We start from the raw sequence: 14258 nt of genomic DNA, 5'->3' as shown, positions 1-14258 counted from the left end.
ACGTCAACGCAACTAAAAGATTACCGTGGTAGAGAACCCTAACCTTTTCAGATCTTTAGCTTATAATTGGTAGCTAAGTCTGTCAAAAACAAGATTTGCTTTGACCGCTTGCTCAGCAAACATTTTTGTTTATTGGTAGTATTATTTCTAAACTACTTTTCAGATTGGCTTTATTTTCATTTTAGCTTTCTGTAAGTATCCTGCCGCCCGGTTCTTGACCCATCCCCCTCCGTGGATGAGCGCCATCCATCACAGGTCATCATCATCAACATCATCATCATCATCATTATAAGTTGTGGTTGGAGAAGGCAGCCCGTCACGTTTGGCAACATGACAATTGGTATCACTAAACGGGAATGTGCTGCATCCGAACAGTGAACAAATGAGTCTATCAGTAACAACGCTGCCTCGCGATCACTGACGCGTGCAACGCTATCATTGCACCCTGAAGCTGAATGGGAGCCCACAGACACCACACAGCCATTCGGCTCGACTCTGCTCGCTACCGAATGAAGAGGCCAGAGGGAAGAAGAAAAAAAAAACAGAGCTGAGCATCTGCACAATAAGGCTATCACAACCCGTCCATGAATTCATAGACAAGCTCAAGCAACTGACCACAGGCCGCATTTTTCATACCTGTCAACTTGGCTCAAGTTGAGAGTCAGCATTACTTGACAGTCTTTAACAGCGCCTGTTCAAAACATATGCAATTATGGCAGAAATCGCACAGTATATGGAGCTGTTCTTGTTTATTTCATCATGATTTGATTGTGTAGGCTCTAAAATGATGAAATCACCTGCCATAGTTCCTCAATTTTGACACTTACTTTTTTCGGTGGCAACACATGTAATGGTTTGCGAAGGGAAAGGATGATGATCTATATTCCTGGAAGCAGTCAAGGGGCATTTGTTTGCTATTTATTGCATGAACTCCAGGCTTGCCCATAATGTACTACGCCACTACATAACAGCAAGCATCGGGGAAAATTAGACACCCAAGCTTTTATTATTAGCTCTTGGCAAAGGATTCTCTCAAAAATCGAATATCAGTTAGTCAAAAAAGCAACTCAGTCCAATGAACGCCATGGTGACAGAACAACTTCCCGCGAATTACTGGCATCAGCTATCTGGTGTTGGCCTAGCAGACGACGCGCGAGCGCCTCGATCAAGTAGTCGCGAACGACATATGCCATTTAAATGAGCTGGTGTCCAAAACGACAAGTGCTTCACGATTCTCGTTTCCAAGTGTTCATTACATCTTAAACAATTCTAATACAGCCGAAAACCAAGCCGTATAACAGCTTCCATTGTAGCCGCTGCATTTATTTGCGCGATAGACGACGCGGCGGCATCTATACTCCAGTTGCGGCGCCGGGTGGTGAAATGCTGCACTAGCACCAACGGCCGCTTCCTATTGAAATCCGCTCATTCACATGTGCACTGCAAAAATAGAGGAGGCGCTGGTTAGTCATAGCAGGTGCACCTAAGGAAGCACAATATCTCGCTAATAATGACAAAACACATCTGGTGTTTTATCCTCAGCGTAAGATCCACCAAATCGATGACGGATTTGACTATTCATTTGTTGCTGTCAGCTCAGTGGGCGTGTAGCAAGCGCAAGTTCGAATCAAAGCGGGTGGTCGCGTCTGCATGAGTGCTGTCATGTTGATTTGTAAACACAGTTACCGGCGGTAAGTGAGAAAAATAATTTTATGCTTAATAACTAAATTCGAAGAACAAACTTATTGCATATTGATGTGGCGTAACACACACCAAACAAACGCAAATTTTAGTCAACTCAGTTAATTTTAAGGCACTCACTATATCTGGACTATGTTTTGGTGCGCAAGTGTCTGGTCTTCTTACACACCGTAGCTTTGGTAGTGCTGAACCAAAGTGGTGAAACACTCATCGTTGCGAAACACCCCCATCACGCTTCTTCACCAAGTTGTGAAACAGTTGGTAAACACCACCATCGGACTTCTTTGAAATCGCTAACTGGACTCAGGAGTGAGGCTCGTGTTCCACTCGTCGTGGTATTCAGGCCTGTATTCATGGACGCTCCTCGTCTCGAAAATTCACCTCACGGGAATATCGCGAACTTTTTCGCGCTGCAGAAATCGCCCTCTACTCGAAAAGTCTGTCCAACGGAGAGAATCCGCAGTATTCTCCTGATGATTCTCGTTGCGTTCGCTCCAACCACTGTGTTCGCAACCGCCGCTAATGGCAGTTTCGTTCCACATGGACCGCGAACAGTCCGCGATTTTCATTCTGTGACTGGAGTGGTGGGAAACGTTTCTTGCAGCCGTTCGTTGTGGCAGACACTGTAGAATTTTTCAAATATGATGTAACAATTTATATGTTATGATATTAGGTTCTAGAAACGGCAAAGAAGAGCACTTTTGTTTCCTCATTTAAGCAACACTCTTCAAGCTCAATTACTTAAAATGCACAGCATCGGCGATCATGAAAACAAACCCCTCTACGCTATTTCGACGGCTTGTTGGGCCCGGCCTTATTTCGGTGGTGTGGTGTTTGCGAAAGACGTAAGAAGCACCGGCAGCACCACCGTACAAAAAGACGTTTATTGTACGCAACACATCAAATATATACATAAAGGACAGACGCGCCACCTGAGAGTGAAAGAACACAAAGTAAAAACCGAAACTGATTATAACATACTCCCTCCCTTATATGTAGTGATTAGTTGTTAGTAAGTGTTAGTAAGAAATCCCTATGCATGCACTGAACATTTTACACGCTGTATACACATACATATTTACATTACATACACACTCTGCTATACACACAGGCAACTAGTGGGTCTGATAGTCCTTGAGCCAGACCGGTGGCCGGCGCTCTCGGGACGGCCGATGGGGATGCTGCACGGCCGGAGCTGGTAATGAGCTTGTAGAGCTCTGTAGTACACCAGGAGACCGCGATTGCGGCCCAGGAGAAGGAGGCTGCAGCATGGCAGGCTCCGGTACAGGCAGCTGCGGATCAGGAACAGGCGACTGCGGTACGGCAGACTGCAGTACGCCAGGAGGCGGCGGCTGCGACTCGGGAGAAGGCGGTGGCGGCAGGGCAGGCTGCGGCACTTGAACCGGAAGCTGTGGCGCAGGTAGCTGCGAACGTTGGTATGGTGGACTCGTGCCCCTCTCAGAAACCCGGGAAGACTTGGAGGCGTTCCATGTGCGGCCGTCTGCAAGTCGGAAAGAAGCAGGTCCCCTCCTCCCCAACACGTCAGTTTGCGAGGAAAAGGAGCGATCCCCCTTGAAGCGAACGGACGGCTTGTTGATACGAACGAAATCACCCACAGCTATCTTTGGCTGCTTAGCAGCTCTCCGGCGGTCCGTGTACTCCTTACTGCTTTGCTGTTGAAGCCGGACCCTTTGGCGCAGTCGCGCCAGTTCCTTTGCTGGGTCTTTTGCAAACACTGGTGCCGAAAACCCCACAACATCCAATCTGGTTCGGGGCATTCGCCCATGCAGCTGAACTGCTGGGGCAACTCCAGTGGTAGCCTGTGGAGTACAGCGGTAAATAGAGAGGTAGTCCGTAACCGCTTGTCGGATAGGTCTCCTTTCGAGGAGTGAAACCTGGCTGAAGTTCTTCAGAGTTCGATTGAACCTCTCGACTTGCCCATTCGCCTGGGGGTAATATACAGACGAATGAGACAGCTTGATGGCTCGGTTTTGAAGAAAGCTTACAAATTCACGTGAAGTGAACTGTGGTCCATTGTCGCAAACAATCTCTTCCGGGTATCCTTCACGGGCAAAAACACTGGTTAAGAAGTCTTTCACGGTGCTTGTGGCCACTTCGCTGCAGAAATATATCTCTGGCCATTTGGAATGGTAATCGGCCAGTGTTATAGCAAATTGGCTATTGTTAGGTGCATGTTCCAATGGGCCAACAATGTCTAGGCCCAGTTTCTGCCATGGCCTTTCAGGCCAGTCAATAGGCTGCAATGGCGCTGGCGATGTTTTGGAAGACTTATCTGCCTCCAGGCAGATGTGACAGTTTTTCACGGCATATTCAGCTTGCTTGTCCACCCATGGCCACCAGAATAGCTCACGAAGTCACGCCTTTGTGCGCGTGATGCCCGGATGTGCCTTGTGGGCAACGGCGATGAACTGAGCCGTGAGTGAGGACGGAACAACGAGGCGTTCTGCGCGCAGTAGAAGGTCATCAACAACAGAAAGTTTTTCGCGCACAGAGTAGAAATGTTTTGCCTCCTTTGGTATGGACTTTTGTGGTGGCCAAGAACAGAGCACGAACGACTTGACCGTTTGCAGACAACCATCGTTCAGGACGGCTTGCTTGAATTCTTCCTTCGTCACGCAAGCCGACTCGACCAACGACACAATTTCTTCATCCTTGGTCAGCTGTGCCTGCGCGGCAGGAGCTGACAGCCGAGAAAGAGCATCTGCTACCGTGTTGGTGGACCCCTTGCGGCACTCGACAGAGAAATTGAAGCATAGGAGTCGCGTAATTCAGCGTGCAATTTGAAGTGGCCTTCTGGCACGTCCTTGCAAAGACAGCAACGATACCAACGCCTGATGGTTCGTTCGAATCTTGAAATGGCGACCCCAAAGGTAAGTGTGCCATCGTTCGCACGTCCAAATTCATGCCAACGCTTCGCGTTCGCCGACCGAGTACATTCTTTCCGCTGGTGACAAGGTACGAGACGCGAAAGCCACTGTGCGGAGCTCATGGCCATTTTGCTGCTGCAGAACGGTTCCCAGCCCACAGTCAGAAGCGTCGGTCGACACGATGACTGGAAGTGATGGATCGAACATGTGGACAACTGTACTTGAAGACAGCATTTCCTTGACACTCCGGAAACTGCTGTCTGCTTCGGCTGACCAGATGAATGGCTCATTCTTGCGAAGCAGAACGCGCATAGGCTCGACCACCTGGGCCAAGCGGGGAACAAACTTGGAATAGTATTCTACAAGACCCAGGAATGAACGGAGGGCAGCAACATCTGTTGGCACTGGGGTGTTAACTACCGAGTCTACTTTCTCTGGAAGCGGCGAGATACCTTGTGCAGTGACCTTATGCCCTAGGAAAGAAAGTTCTGGAACGTCGAAAAGGCATTTGTCGTTCAATTTCAGGCCTGCGTACTTGACTTTCTGCAAGACCTTTGTTAGGTTCAAAAGATGTTCTTCTGCACTTTTCCCAAAGACTATCACGTCATCAATGTAGAACAACGCACCAGGGCAGCCATCCAGAATTGTGGCTATCATCTTCTTAAATGCCGCTGGGGCAGAAGCTAACCCAAAGCAACTTCTCTTGAACCGAAAAAGTCCTTCATGCGTGATGAAGGCTGTCAAGTCCCTGCAGTCAGGGTGCAAAAGAACCTGATGGTAGGCAGAAGCCAAGTCAAGTTTTGAGAAGTGTGTCGCGCCTACCAAGGCATGAAGGAGTTCCTCTGTATGAGGCAACGGGAAGCTGTCTGGTACAATAGCCTTGTTAGGCTCCCGGAGGTCAACACAAATTCTGATGTTGCCGTCTTTCTTGTCAATGACAACAATGGGCGAAACCCATTCAGAAGCATCGATGCGTTCGATGATGTTAAGGCTCAGCAACCTGTGAAGTTCATTTGACACTGGTTCCCGAAGTGAATATGGAAGACGGCGCAGCTTCGAAGGTACCAGCTGCACGCCTCTCCGAATCTTGACACGATGCGTGAACCGCTTATCAAGACCCAACTCGGGACTGAAAAGTGAACCGAAGTCGTGTTCCAAGGCTGGCGGAAGGTTTGCTTGCCTGGGTTGCTCTATTGACTGCATCGGAATGTGACAAGGTGTCGGGTCATTAACACGCGGCGGCGGGGCAACGGACGTGTGCAGGCACTCAAGAGTGGAGCCCTGTATTCGAAGATTTAGGGCCTTAATGCTGTCAAGGCCAATCAGACAAGTTTCTTGGCAAACGATGTAGAAAAGAAGTGGTGCAGAGCGCCCTTTAAACTGAACGTCTGCCTAGAAACAGCCCAGCACGGAGATTGAGCGCTTCGAATAGTCAAACAAAGTGACATGCGGAGCTGGGAGGAGCAAACCGCTTTGAAAATGTTGGTGAAATTCTTGCTCTGATAGAATTGAAACAGACGATCCTGAGTCAACAAGAAATGACAACTTGACATCCACTACGCATACTTGTATGTAAATTGCGCTGCGAGCGGGATGCTGCACAGTCAAAACTTGCTCAGAACTTCCCCCAGACAAAGCATCGTCATCGATGCCAACTTCACGAATCCTGCCTTGCATTTGACGCTTGCGGTTGCATACTTTCTGAAAGTGGCCCTTGATACCGCAAAACAAACACTTCTTTCCCTGTGCAGGGGACTGTGACGCTGATGCGCTGTGATTCCGCGAGCCGCATCGGAAACAGTGTGGTGAAACGGACCGGCTATCTCTGTCTCGCCGAGGGGGGCGGGGCCCCTGCGGCGCACGCGAACTACTAGCGCTTGGAGAGTTTTGCTGAAAATGCGCTTTTGGCTGGAAATTGAATTTTCGCGAAGAATGCGAATACTGGGAACGACGCCGTAGAGAAACAGGCTCGACCGAAGCAGAAAATTCCTTCAGCTCTTCAGCTGCTTGCTCAAACAGAATAGCGATTCGCACTGCGCTCTCGAACGAAAGGGAAGAACCCTCGAGCAGCAACCATTCACGTACGCGGTTGGAAACAACGCCGGCAACAAATCGGTTTCGCAGAGCATCATCTTGTGAAGCGAACGAACAATGCGAAACGAGCTCCCGTAAAGCAGCAACAAAGTCATGAACGGACTCGCCTGCGTGTTGGCTGCGGCGGTGGAAACGATGACGCTCGACGACGACGTTACACGACGTGGAAAACTGCTGCCGTAAGGTGATGAGTGCAGCCTCGTACTCGTCAGTAGCGGCCGCGGGAGGCTTCTCTTGTACTTCCGGTGCTGCGGCGCTTGCTGGTGCTGCGGCATTTGACCCTGCGGGTAAAGTCCGGTAAACACGCTGCCCTTCCGCCCCCAAACAATGCAGAAGAATGGCCTTGCGTCGCGCTGGTGGGAACTCAGCTGCTCCGGACGCTAGAAGGTAGACTGTTAAAGTCTGCGCCCACTCCTCCTATGGAAGCGACGGCCGGCCGGGCGTCGGGAGGAACGGCGGCGGCGGAGCAAGGCCGGAGAAACTCATGGCAGGGCGGACCCGGACGACACTCGATGCTGAAGGTAGCTTGACGTGTTTATCCCATCTTCGTCGCCAATGTGGTGTTTGCGAAAGACGTAAGAAGCACCGGCAGCACCACCGTACAAAAAGACGTTTATTGTACGCAACACATCGAATATATACATAAAGAACAGACGCGTCTCCTGGGGGTGAAAGAACACAAAGTAAAAACCGAAGCTGAATATAACAGGTGGGTCCCGACCAAAAATCGCTCCTGCCTCGGCGACCAGAGCAAAACTTTCCAACAGTGTGAAAGCTTGCCACGAACTGCTGCAGCGGGAGCAAACTGGCCTTCTTTTTTTTTCGCTGCGAGCGAATTTGCAGACTGAAAATTGCTGCTTTTTGTGTCATGTGAAATGGCTTTGAAAGACAGACAGACAGACAGACAGGCAGACAGACAGACAGACAGACAGACAGACAGACAGACAGACAGACAGACAGAAAGACAGACAGGCAGACAGACAGACAGACAGACAGACAGACAGACAGACAGACAGGCAGGCAGGCAGGCAGGCAGACAGATAGACAGACAGATGGACATACAGATGGACGGATGGACAGGCAGGCAGACGTATGGACGAATAGACAGTGAGGAGGAGGAAGAAAGTTTACGCGGAAAGACAGGGAGGTTAGCCAGTTTTTAGACCAGCTGGCCACCCTGTGCTGGGGAAAGGGGTGAGGGGAATGAAAGATGTTAAAAAGAAATGTTGCGAAGAAAGAGAGAAATTTAAAAAAATTGCGACAGAGGAAAGGCAACATCAAAGAGTATAACACACTAAAGTCTGTCTCTGAGGCCAGTTGTCCGCAAAAAGCACAGCAAAGCTTTCAAAGCCTTCTGGGCTCAGGATGGGCTTGGCCAATTACCTGGAATCCTTCGTTCCGACAAAGGCCGATCGTCCACTCTATCCAGAGCGGCTGTGAGTTCTTGTCTTTGCGCGTTGAAATGGGTGCACTCACACAGAAGGTGCGCGATGGTTTTTTCACAGCTGCAGTAAGTGCATGTAGAAGAGCTGGCCATTCCAATGAGGTAAGAGTATGCGTTCGTGAATGCCACTCCAAGCCACAGTTGGCATAGAAGAGTCTCCTCAGCTTGAGATATTCTTGGGGGAAGACGAAACTGCAGATCGGGATCCAAGTTATGCAGGGGCACGTTTGTGAAGTCTGTTGAGTTCCACTGTACCAGTGTGAGGTCACGTGCAAGCAAACGAAGTCTTGTATCTGCGTCGGTTCTTGAGAACGGGATGGCTGTGTATTGGGTACCATCGAGTGCAGATCTAGCGGCCTCATCTGCGCGGTCATTGCCATATATAGCGCAATGACCTGGTATTCACTGATACACTATGCTGTGCTGTTTTTCTAATGCTTGGTGATGAAGAAGCCTTATTTCAGCTACTAACTGTTCATTAGGTCCCCGGCGAAAGGGTGACATAAAACATTGAAGAGCTGCCTTCGAGTCCGAGAAGATAGACCAAATTCCCGAAGGTTTTTTCACTGTAAACTCCTGAGCTGCACGTGGCGACGACTTCTGCAGCTGTCGACGACGTCAAATGCGATGTCATGAATTCAATTGTGATGTGCCTCGCGGGAATAACCACCGCCCCTGTAGAGCTTACTGAAGACACCGAGCCATCCGTGTAAATGTGATGGCGTCCGTTGTGCTTCTCTTTCAGTAAGGGTCATGTGGCCTGTTTCAGGGCTAGATGCGACGACTTTTTTTATTTTGGATGCCAGGAATTGTAAGAAAGCTTTGAAAGGGTGTAGGCACCACAATGGTATCGGCGGCCGTGCTGCTTGCGTGAAGTGCAATGGAAGCACTGCGCAATGCTGAGCTACAGTTGCGCTGAACGCTGAGTGGGGCCTAGAAGTTCGAAGTGAGGCGAGGTCATGAGATGGAAGCCGAGCGAAATGTCTTATGTGCATTCTCAAAGCATCTAGGCGGATATATGCGTTGACTGGATAATCACGCGCAATGATGACTGTCTCTGCTGCAGACGCGAATCTCGGCAGACCAAGGCATATTCTCAGTGCTTGGGCTTGGATCGACCAGAAGACGCGCAATTTTGTTCTTCGGATCCCGCAAAGGAAGGGTAAGCTGTATCGCATATAACCGAGGAACAGAACAGCGTAGAGTTCAAGCATTGCTCGTACCGATGCACCCCACGTTTTTCCAACAAGAAACCTCAGTACGTGGGTGATCATGGTGAGTTTAGTTTTCATGTGGGCGATGTGAGGGCTCCAGGAGAGGTCTCAATCAACTATGACTCCGAGGAATAGGTGGGTCTTCACGTAGTTGATGGTGTGTCCGTTGTTTTTAATAACATATGGGCTCATCCCCTTATGCGTGAATGCTATAGGCGAGCATTTCTCTGATGACAGCTCTAGTCCCCATTCCTCCACGTACTTTCTCGCTATAGTAGCCGCTCTCTGAAGCCGGGCACGCAAATGAAGGCGTGTTACGCCTGACACCCAGATGCAGATGTCATCTTGATATATTGATAGATGGACAGATTCTGGAAGTGCGTCAACCAGGCCCAGTATCGCTAGAAGGAAAAGTGTGGGCCTAAGAACACTACCTTGAGGCACACCACGATGCTTGCAATGATGCGTTGTTGTGCCATTCTCCGTCTGTACAAAGAAAGCTCTGCCTTTCAGATAGCTGTGGATCCGTTGGTAAAAGCGACCCCTTAATCCAACATTTTCCATGACATACAGAATGGCTTCATGTGATACGTTATCGTATGCACCTTTCACGCCCAAGAACAACGCCGCAGATAAACGTTTCAGTCTTTTTTGATGCTGAACAGATGAGACCAGCTCTATAACGTTATTAATTGCGGACCGGCCACGCCGAAAGCCCGTCATAGCATGAGGGTATACCTCGTGGTGCTCCAGGTACCACTCTAGGCGAGTCAAAGTCATCCTCTCCATCACTTTCCCGAAACAGCTGGCAAGCGCGATGGGGCGATAAGAGGTCAAGTGCAGAGGAGATTTACCTGGTTTAGGCACAGGGACGAGGCGGCTGGATTTCTATGAATGAGGGATAAATCTGCTGCTCCACGAGTCGTTGTACACGGGTAGAAGGGCCCATCGAGCTGCTTCTCCGCGGTTGCAAAGAGCCATGTACGTGATCCCATCTGGACCAGGCGATGAAGATTGTTTGCATGCCGTCAAGGCCGCTTGTAGTTCCCCTAGAGGAAAGAAGGTGTCTATTCTTGAATCTCTGGAAACTGGAGCGTTTTCTAGGTGGTGCGTGGTGCACGCGGACGCCTGACCGTCAATTTTCATGCAGAAATCTTCTGCTACTTCAATTTCGGTGCGGCCTTGCTGGAGAGAAAGACACTTGGAGGGGTGATGTTGATGTGGCGATGTTCGTAGGCCACGAACAATCCTCCCTGTCTGTGTCAAAGGCTTGTGTGGATTCAACGAATCGCACAGATATTTCCAGCGAAAGGACTGAAGTGATTTGGTTCGCCGCTTAATTTTTTTCTGTAGGCGCCTTGCCTCCCTCAAGTCGTGAATGGATTTAGTGCGCCTACATCTTCGTTCTGCACGACGATGGATCGCTCTGAGCCGTTCCAATTCCGCTTGATGTTGACAATATGCTTAAGTATGTTGAATATGATAGGTCGCTTCTTGAGTAGCACCTCTAATCATATCCTCGAGGGTGTCAAGAGGAGGCGCTTTATTTTTTCACACCTCTTTTCCGTCAATTACCTGAACTTTGTCCAGTCGATGCGAGTCAAAGTGTCGTAGTTTGGCGATTTTTCCAGGCCCTTGATCTTTAAATAGGTTGGTATGTGGTCGCTTCCATGAGTTTCATAGTCTGCGAACCACTTGACCTTTCCATTTAGGCTTCGTGACACAAATGTCAAGTCAAGGCAGCTGCTGTATGTCGTTCCCCGTAGAAACGTTGGGCTTCCGTCGTTTACACAAAGCAGCTGCTGCTCCAGAGCAAAAAAGAGTATTTGCCTTCCGCGACTGTTTGTCTTCTGACTTCCCCATAGTGGGTGGTGAGCGTTTAAATCTCCGGTGATGATCCATGGTCCAGGTGTGGCTGTTAACAGTGCACGTAGTCTTTCAGGTTCAAAACGGTTTGAAGGTGATATATATGCGCCTACAAGCGTGAAATTGAGGTCTCTACGTTTAACTGTCAAGCAGACATACTGGTTGTCATCGTGAGGTGCTACATGGTGCTCGGTATAGGTAAGGTCGCATCTGATATATACAATGACTTTACTCTGTTCTTTGCAGGTAGCGGACTTGAAGGCTTCGTACCTGGATAGTCGTATTGCATTGTGTAGCCGTGGCTCACAGATAACAATAATTGGAAACTGGTTTTTAAACACAAATTGTCGGATTTAAGAAATGCGCGGCTTGAGGCCTCGGGCATTCCACTGAAATATCGAAGCTCCTTTGACCTCTTTACGAAAGGCTTGCAGAGGTGGAGTCATGGTGCCTTTTCAGACTTGATAGCACCGGCTTCAGCGCATCCACTAACTGAAGTGTAGTCTTAGCAGCCGTACTGTCAATGCTAGTGAGGAACATACGAATGGTATCCATAAGGGCCTTAACTATGGCTACGATTTCTTTGTCGCGACTATCACCGCATTCTCGTTCCGAAGTGATTGTAGACGAGCGATGCGGCGGCTCAAACGGCGGGTCTATCGTTGGCAGCGCTGGCCATGCTTCAGGCGAGCCGGTGATGCTTGTATAGCCGTGGCTCACAGATAACAATAATTGGAAACTGGTTTTTAAACACAAATTGTCGGATATCAGAAATGCGGGGCTTGATGCCTCGGGCATTCCACTGAAATATCGAAGCTCCTTTGACCCCTTTACGAAAGGCTTGCAGAGGCGGAGCCGTGGTGTCTTTCCAGACTTGATAGCACCGGCTTCAGCGCATCCACTAACTGAAGTGCACTCTTAGCAGCCGGACTGTCAATTCTAGTGAGGAACGTACGAATGGTATCTATAAGGGCCTTAACCAAGGCTACGATTTCTTTGTCGCGACAATCACCGCATTCTCGTTCCGAACGGATTGTAGACGAGCGATGCGGCGGCTCAAACAGCGGGCCTATCGTTGGCAGCGCTGGCCATGCTTCAGACGAGCCGGTGATGCTCTTGTCTTGCTTGGAGGATTTGTTGTCGGCGTGTCTGGATGCTTGAGGTGGTATGCTGGCGGTCATTTGGTGAGGTTCAATCCTTGCTTCGGCACTGGGTCTCCTCTGGGGCCTCCGGCGACGAGACCGCCGGCGTCGTACTTGGGCAGCGGCCTCCCTGTGAGTTGAGCCATCCCGGACCATTTGCCTCAACACTTGCATTTCCTTTTTCATGATTGGGCGATCTTTTGACGATGCTTCGTGAGGGCCATGACAGGTTCGACATTTTCGAAGTTCTGTCTGGCAAGCGTCTGCGCTATGTGATTGTGAGCATAGCGAGCACACAGGCAGGTTCGTACAAACAGCACTGATATGTCCTAATCTATAACATTTCCAGCATTGAAGGGGCTTCGGTACAAAGGGTCGCACTGTGTGCCGAAAATGGCCGACCTTGACTTGCGATGGAAGGCTGTCACTCTTGAACATGAGCTTCACGCAGCGTGATTTGCCAAGGCGATGAGCTTGCAGTATGGTAAGTTCTGCAGACACCGATTTGATGAGAGCAGCAAAATCACTTTCGCTGATTTAAATGTCGACGTCGTAAATGACGCCTGCCGTAGAGTCGCGGCCATCAGGTATATAAGAGTGAACATTGATGTTATCCAACATCTTGACATTGCTCAGCACTTTCAATGTGCTCCATTGAGTGGCGTCTACGGCGAGGATATTCTTACGGCCATTGATGCGCACGTCCGCGATCTCTCCCTGGGCGAGTTCCTCAAGAGACCTAGACGTGGCTTGACGATTGAGCCGGTTGAGACTATAAGCCGCATCCACCGGCAAAAACAGAATTGTGTATATCGTGGGCTCTCGCATCTTTGTCGCATTCTTGTATTTTGAGACGGAATCACTGGTCTTCTTTTTCTCTGCCGTCTTGTCACAGGCACGAAGTCGCCTTCATTGGAGCTTTCGTCGCTGGCCGTAAGTAAATCAGCGTGTCCTCGCTGTCGGCATCACTCGGGTGGCCCGTACGCTTTCTCGTGGTAGCCGCAGACGACGCCGATGGTTTCGTTGGAAACACAGGCGAACCCACGTCCATCGCCGCAGTCACTGGAACCGTGTCTTTCACAGAGCCGCAGAAAAACTTTGAAAAATTACAGATAATGACAGCAGTGTTCTACGCCAGAATCACTTCATCGTCGTTGTTCGACATACAGTGAATTTCACATAAGGAAGAGCACACACATACAACTAAATTTTTGTTCAGATAGCGGGTATACAACACCCAGTGCGCAAGGAAATGAAACAATGCAGAGAATCGGCAAATTATGGCGTCTGGGCAAAACAGCCCATACACATGGCAAAATCAGACTTTAAAAATTATGTGCTGGCGTTCATTACCTGAGCAGTTAAAACATGGAGCACTCACACACTCGGCAAAACGTTTTTCTCAAGTGTTTTGCATACACACACAAAAAATAACAAAAGAGTTGTACTTTTTTAGAAGGAAGTACCACCCAGCCCATGTAGACTTCATGTTGCTAGGTCAAATATCACCTCTGCGCATCAAATCTTCTCAGACTGAACATATACCGACATTTCTAGTTGTCAGGATAACATACTTTAATTATTCACGTTAACAGAGAAGTTTACATGTACTTACGAAAAAGTTTCCTTTTATAAGTTTTCTACCTGTGAATAAGCATATTTAGAGCAGCGCAGTTAAGAATTTTGACTTACTTGACAATATGTGTCCTTGGATACGAAAAAATATGATGTCAGTTTATTGTGCACGCTATTTTGTCAGAAAGCTGTTGAAATATTGAATCGCTTAAAATTTGAGAGGCCACATAAAAGGCTTTTAAAGTGGTCCGCACTCAGGCTAGGAGTATACTTTTAACTTTGTTATAGTGTTTTGATAGTTGATCCAGCTCGCGCTACAACCACACTCATTTCT

At 49.0% G+C, this 14258-nt stretch overlaps 1 pseudogene; it reads right to left on the bottom strand.

The window, feature by feature from the left end:
• Positions 1–4076: 4076 nt before the first annotated feature.
• Positions 4077–14258, bottom strand: part of LOC142789777 (uncharacterized) — a 105927-nt pseudogene continuing 95745 nt past the window's right edge.

The sequence above is a fragment of the Rhipicephalus microplus genome, chromosome 2 (assembly GCF_043290135.1).
Source record: "Rhipicephalus microplus isolate Deutch F79 chromosome 2, USDA_Rmic, whole genome shotgun sequence".
Classification (NCBI taxonomy): Eukaryota; Metazoa; Arthropoda; class Arachnida; order Ixodida; family Ixodidae; genus Rhipicephalus; species Rhipicephalus microplus.
This window is presented reverse-complemented; position numbering and strand designations above follow the sequence as displayed.